Genomic DNA, 6,693 nt, shown 5'->3' with positions numbered 1-6,693 from the left:
CAGAATAAACTGTCCATCTTTATTCCACAGAGTTTCTAGTGGATTTGAACTGCTGGAGATGGATGGCCTTTTGGATAGCAGTTAAAGTCACATAAATGAGCTCCTTCAGTAAAGTTTACAGCCTGTAAAATACACATGTGGCCACTACCAACAGTAAAAAGTCTATTATAGAAGTAGTCTCTGTGATAGTCCAGTATTAGCTTGATTTGAGTAAATACTAAATCTCTAAAATATGGTCCTAATAATAAGTTCAGACTGATTTTATAAGATACTTAGCTGATAATAGAAGTAAAACATATCTTGAGGGCCTGAAGTTTGGCCAAAGTTCCCAATATTTTTTATTGTGTGTTTATAAAATTTTACAAACCCTGCAATTTGTGGCTTTTCTGACAAAGTCTCACTGCAAAGAATAATTAGAATTAATTAGAAACATGGAGAATTGGGCACAATCTTTGTAACTTGGCTGCCGTTTGAATAATAGCAATCCTGGATTGCTCTGTAATCATGGAGCAAAATCAAAATGAGTTAAGGAAAAGCCATATACTATGAATGGCACTAGGCTAAGCAATGGCAAGTATGGAGTGAATATGAAGTGTGTCAGTCTATGTGGAATCAGAGAGATTCTTGTCTTCCCTGGAGACTGAGTGCATAATTAAAAATAGGACATAATTGCTGCTCCCCCCACCCCTTGCGTTTAGAAAAAAGTTCAGCAGGCAAATGGTAACTGATGGAATTAAACAGCAGGTGAAGGCAACTTGCAACTTGGGAGGTAATGGCCCCATGATTTATACTGCACTATCAATTAGGCACCAGATGAGTACCATACTGGTGCATATAATATGCAGCAGCTTATCCATAGAATAAGCAGCAGGAGGATATTTTAATCTTTCAAAAATCCTATGTTAGTGACAGGCCAGGATGAGTTTTAGCAAAAACTTTAACCAAATTGTGAACTGAAATGAAGCTTATGAATTTGCTGACCTCCCTAGTGGAAAACAATTTTTATTTCAACATGTGTATTTTTAATAACTTACAGTCTGCCTACTTCCATAAAAGGGATTTGCTACAATTTCACTCCACTCTAAAGAGAAGGGGGGGCGGAAATTACAAACAAGAAACACATAACTAAAGTTCGTGTGTATGCATGTATGTGTGCATTAACTACCTAGTAAACTAATGCTGGAGAATTTTAAGTCTTTGTATCCCCTCTGAAAACCCACTGGAGGGTGAGCTATGGGTCGGTTCTAACTCAACTGTACATAACAACAATAACAAAATGAAAGAAGAAGAAGATAAATAAGGATATTAATCCATTTTCTGAATCAGAAAGTAAGCAATATTATGCTTCTTCAGTATACTTTAGTTTGGTAATGAAATTGTCACTTTTTGCTCATAGAAGAGCCACTAGAATTTTGGATTTACACCTTTAATTTAGTTATATTCTTGGGACATTAAATAGCCCTAAAGTTTGTTCCTCCTGTTCCCAAGTCAATGTTAGATTACGTTTCTCAGCCTTCCTGCATCAAGGCTGGGCGGCTAGATAGTGACAATCTGCAGTGAACAAAAGTGATTGTTTATTCCCTTTGAACTAATATAGTTAACAGCAGGCATGCTTCTCTAAGCACAGTCTTAGTCACTTCCCATCACTATGTGCAGAAGCTGTAAAGTCCCCATCTGAGAACTTGTTTGAATTTCATATTGTTGGGACTCACTCCAGACCTACTAAGTCAGAAAGTTTAGAGTTGAAGCCCAGTAATTCATGCATTATTGTTGTGGTTGTTGTTAGGTTACATCAAGTACAACTAATAGTGACCTTATGAACAAGAGATCTGAACAATATCCCACTCTTCCCATCCTCTCCATTTCCAACATACCTGAGTCCTTTGCTGTAGTCAAAGCATCTCACTGAGGTCTCCCTCTCCTTCACTGAACCGCCACCTTTCCCAGCATGATAATATCTATGATATATCCATGACTGAACCATGTCTTAGTGAACCTTCAAATAACAAGATGATTCTGATATACTCTAGAGGTTGCTAACTTCTCTTCTAAACAGTGATAGGATATATCCTCGGTTCCAGGAATATTGGATGAAGCAGAGAGTCCTGTCTCCATTCCCATTTCATTAGATTGCAACAGAGGTCAAATTCAGTATTGCATCAAACTACTGAGATCCGCACACTTCTTTATACAGCAGTGTGTCTACACTACTACTATTACTACTACTTCCTGGATCTTTTTTCTATTGTTCTCTTTGATGTACATAACAACCCTAGATACACAATAATCCTTTCATTGTAGTCCCTAAAAGTTCTTGTTGGAACAATGGAAACTCAAAACCATTGCCACTGAGTTGGAACTCAACTCAAAATGTAGTTGATCCTCCAATGGATTTCCAAAGGTATAAATTGCACAGGAGAAAACTGAATGAGAAGGAGGGTATTAACCAACTATACTAATACATATTCTTTTCCCTCAGGAGTTGTTATTTACACTTTGTTGCATTATTGTTTTCTTTTCTCTATCCACTGTTCTCTGCCATCATCTAACAAACTACTACTCATCTTCAAGCATTTTCATGCATGCAAAATCTTTTAAGATCCCCTTGTATGATAACAGAACTACTTCTCTATACATTGCAAGAGTATTCTTTCCTACAATATCCTAAAGTTCTCCATTATAAAACAAACATTTCAAGTAACCAAAAGTTGGCACAACATTACATAAGACACTATTTTGTGTAAATGATATTAAATTTATTCCATGATGTTTTGAGAAGTTTGCCTTTTCAAAAGGAAATATTTTTCTCTGTGATGAAAGATCATACTTCTACTGATGATGTGATTTTCCTCTGTCCCATAATGATCCTTTCCTACAATATCTGTAAGTGAAGTGCTTGGGGCAGTTTTTTGGACTTAACAGTGTCAAGTTAGGACCCCTAACATAAAGTTAGTTACCATGGCAACAAATAGATTTTTTATTACATAAGAAATGTCACTTTGTGTCAGATAGAAAGAATATGATATTCAGAGGGGGGGAAAATGTAGCTCTGACAATATCCAGCCCCTGGATGCAAACCACTTCTTTGTGATTTGTACAATTAAGCCAACAAATTCCTTCCTCTATTTAGATAAATTGAGTTGCATTTCTCTTTCTTAAAAAAATTGGCAGCTGCCATAAATGTGGAAATAAAGAAATCCATTCTTCAAAAAGAGGCATTTCAACAGGGCTTGAGCTGATGGAGAGGGAAGACAGACCTAAAAAAGTTGAGTGAAGTTGTAAAAAAAAAAAAGATCCTTTAAGCATGGTAGGAAGAGATAGTATAAAAATGTAAAATGAAGAATCAGCTTAGTTAAGATAGGACCTAACCTTTTGTTTAATAGCTTCACAATCTTTGCCTTTTTATTACATACCATTGGTATTATTTATGTAAACTTCAAAAAATTTACTTAAAAATGTTAGCCTTTCCCCCCTAAATGTTATTTTTGTTATTAGGTGACAAAGAGCCAGCTCATAGCTACCTTATAAACAACAAATCTGAACCTTGTCCTATCCTGTGTCATGTTTCCTAAATTCCACAAAATCATGGAACTGACTTGCTATTTTTATATATACACCAAAACTAGTTATCATGAGTGGATTCTGTCTCTGACTCATGATGGCCCATGAGTGTTGGAGTGGAACTGTGCTCCATAGTGTTTTCAAAGGGTGATTTTGTTCAGAAATAGTTCCCTGTACCTATCTTCTGAGAAACTTATGAATAAAGTCCGATCTTCAAAATTAGCAAATGAATGTGTTAACTGTTGTTGTTGTTGTTGTTATTATGTGCCATCGAGTCATGTGCAACTCACAGCCTTTCTGTGCCTTTCTATGTACAACAGCTATGAACCCTATTCTAACCTGAGCCAATTTCATTGTCTCCAATAAACCTATCCCAACTACCCCAATCACTGAGTCAAACCATCTCTTCTAGGATCTTCTTCCATTGCACTGTCCTTTCTCCTTTCCAAGCATGATGTCCTTCTCCAAGGACTGTCCCTTATGGCAATATGTTTATTAAAGTATGTCAGATGAAGCTTCGAAATCTTTGCCTCCAAGGAGCAGTCTGATTTCACTCTCTACAGGACAGATCTGTTTGCTTTCTTAGCAGTCCATAGTATGTTCAATACTCCTCTCCAGCACCACAACTCAAAGGCACCAATTCTTCTTTCATCCTTAGTCATTGTCCAGCTCTCTGAAGCATAGCAAGTGATTGCAAAATTTTACCAGTGCAATTGATTTCCTGGCTGCTATTACCAACAGTGTTGATTTGGAATCAGACAAGCAGAAGCTGTTAACGAGCTCAATCTCTTCTCTATAATGATGCTGCAAATTAGCCCATTGGTGAGAATCTTTTTCCTGATATTGAGCTTTAATTCATATTGAAGACTTCAGTCCTTGACCTTCTGCACCAAATGCCTCAAGTCCTCCTCAGTTTCAGCACGCAAGGTTGTGTCATTTGCATAATGCAAGTTGTTGATGAGTCTTCCTCCAAACCTGATGCCACATGATCTGCTCCATGTATAGATTGAAAAGGTATGGAGATAGGATGAAACGCTGGTATACACTTTTTCTGATCTTAAACCATGCATTGTTTCCTTGCTCTGTTCTGATGACCACCTTCTTGGTCTAAGTAGGGGTTTTGCGTAAGTATATCACGTTTTCTAGAGTTCCCATTCTTCTCAAAGTTAGCCACAATTTGTTGTGATGCACACAGTTAAATGCCTTTGTATAGTCAATGAAGCACAGGTAGACATTTTTTTCTGGTACTTTCTGCTGTTATGGATATAAAAATTAAAATTTTAAAATCCTTATTCACAGACTTCTTAAAAATCATCATATGTAGTACAAGTGGCACAGATGACACATTTTGGGAATTACTGAGACCAAGAAAGAAGCCTGCTGCAGATTGGAAGGTAAAGGGTGAGGGAGAGGGTGAGGAAAGAAAGGAAATTAATTTCCTGATTTCTCCATAAGATTCCTGAACTCCATAAGAACAGCTTTGCTTCCTTGGGTTGACAGCCTGTAGATGACAGCCTGTGGGAAATATACCACGATGAACACACTTAACAATAACTCTAGTGATAGATGTAGAGTTTATGACTGTAAGATGGCCCTATCAATTGTTCAAACACTGACAAAATTCTAGACAATTGGTTAATAATCATTGTTCCAAATTCCTAGAATATCTCACAGCCTGGTTATGCTGATCCTTAAACCTCTGGACCCCTCTACCATTCAACACTGAAAGGAGTGATACTGATAAAGGAAAAGGTTTCCAAGTCCTGCTCCAGTCCTGTGGATTACCTTTGATAATCAATCATGGAATGTTTTAAAATGATCACTCACAGGTGCACACCTCTATCACTGTATAGATCAAAGTGAGCAAAATTTGCTTGGTTCCTTGTCTTTTTCTTTTCCTACTTGTCACTAATCTAAGAACAACACTTTCTGATAACTCATTTCCCCTAATGTTGAAGATGAGTAGATATTTCAAATAGGAAAGAGGTTAGAAAATTAATAACAATAATAATAGCTGAGACTGGCTTCATTCAAAAGCAACTCCATCACTCAAAGCTATTGTTATATAAATAAAACAGTTGGTACTATAATGATAATAGCCACTTCACATAAAGAGATTCCATGGCCAATTTCAATTTGAAAAGCAACAATGAATGAAGATCAAATAAAGTTTCCTGATGGTTACATATGCTAATATATTCAATAAAAGTCCAAAAGGAAGTATGCAATGACCTCAAAATGAGTTTTACTGTCAAATCCCACCTATCATTTTTAGATGATTAACTTTTTAGAGGGGAGCTCTGAAATTTGAGTCCATAGAGAGTTGTGCTATCAACCAAAGGACACATTTTTCTGGTAGTTTGAATCTACCACCTACTTCTTGAAATGTAACACTTTGTAAACTCACTGGAGTGGGAGAGGGAGAGAAGGTCAGCTATAAGTCAGATGCCATCGAGTCACCTGCGACTCATAACAACCATATGTACAATAGCTCTAAAGCCTGCTCTATCATGAGCCAACTTTATTGTCTCTGACACACCTACCCTCATGACCTCAGTCAACGAGTCAATCCATCTCATCAAGGGTCTTCCTCTCTGGTACTAGTTCTCCATTCTTCCAACCACGATGTCTTTCTCCAGCCACGATGTCCCTCTCCAAGGACTGGTCTCTCCTGCCAACATGCTCAAATGATGTCAGGCAGGGTTTCAAAATTGTGCCTCCTAGCATGGGAACTTCAGTCTGTTGTCCTTATCACTCTAAGTTGCAGTTGACTTGATAGCACTTAACAATAGCAACAACAGAAAGATTTCTTCTGCTTTAATATAGTCTAGAATCTATTATGGCTTATTTTAATCTACAGGATTAATAATGCAAGGTGTACTTTTTTAAAATTTATACTTTTGTTTTTATCTGAATTGCTAAGTTATAAGCAAGTGTAAACAGATGTGTATGTTCATTTTAAATTATATTGTAAATACTTATGTTTATGATAAAATCAGTTATTCAATTCTTTTGATTAAAAGAAAAAAAATCCTCAGCTCCAAGGGCAGCCTGGTTTCACGCTCTCCAGAACAGTACTGTTTGTTGTCATAGTATTAAATGGTGTATATTCAATTCTCTTATCCAGCACCA

This window comes from Elephantulus edwardii, unplaced genomic scaffold (assembly GCF_000299155.1).
Source record: "Elephantulus edwardii isolate Elephantulus edwardi_28Jun2011 unplaced genomic scaffold, EleEdw1.0 scaffold00047, whole genome shotgun sequence".
NCBI lineage: Eukaryota > Metazoa > Chordata > Mammalia > Macroscelidea > Macroscelididae > Elephantulus > Elephantulus edwardii.
The sequence above is the reverse complement of the archived record's forward strand: the minus strand, read 5'-3'. Positions refer to the sequence as shown.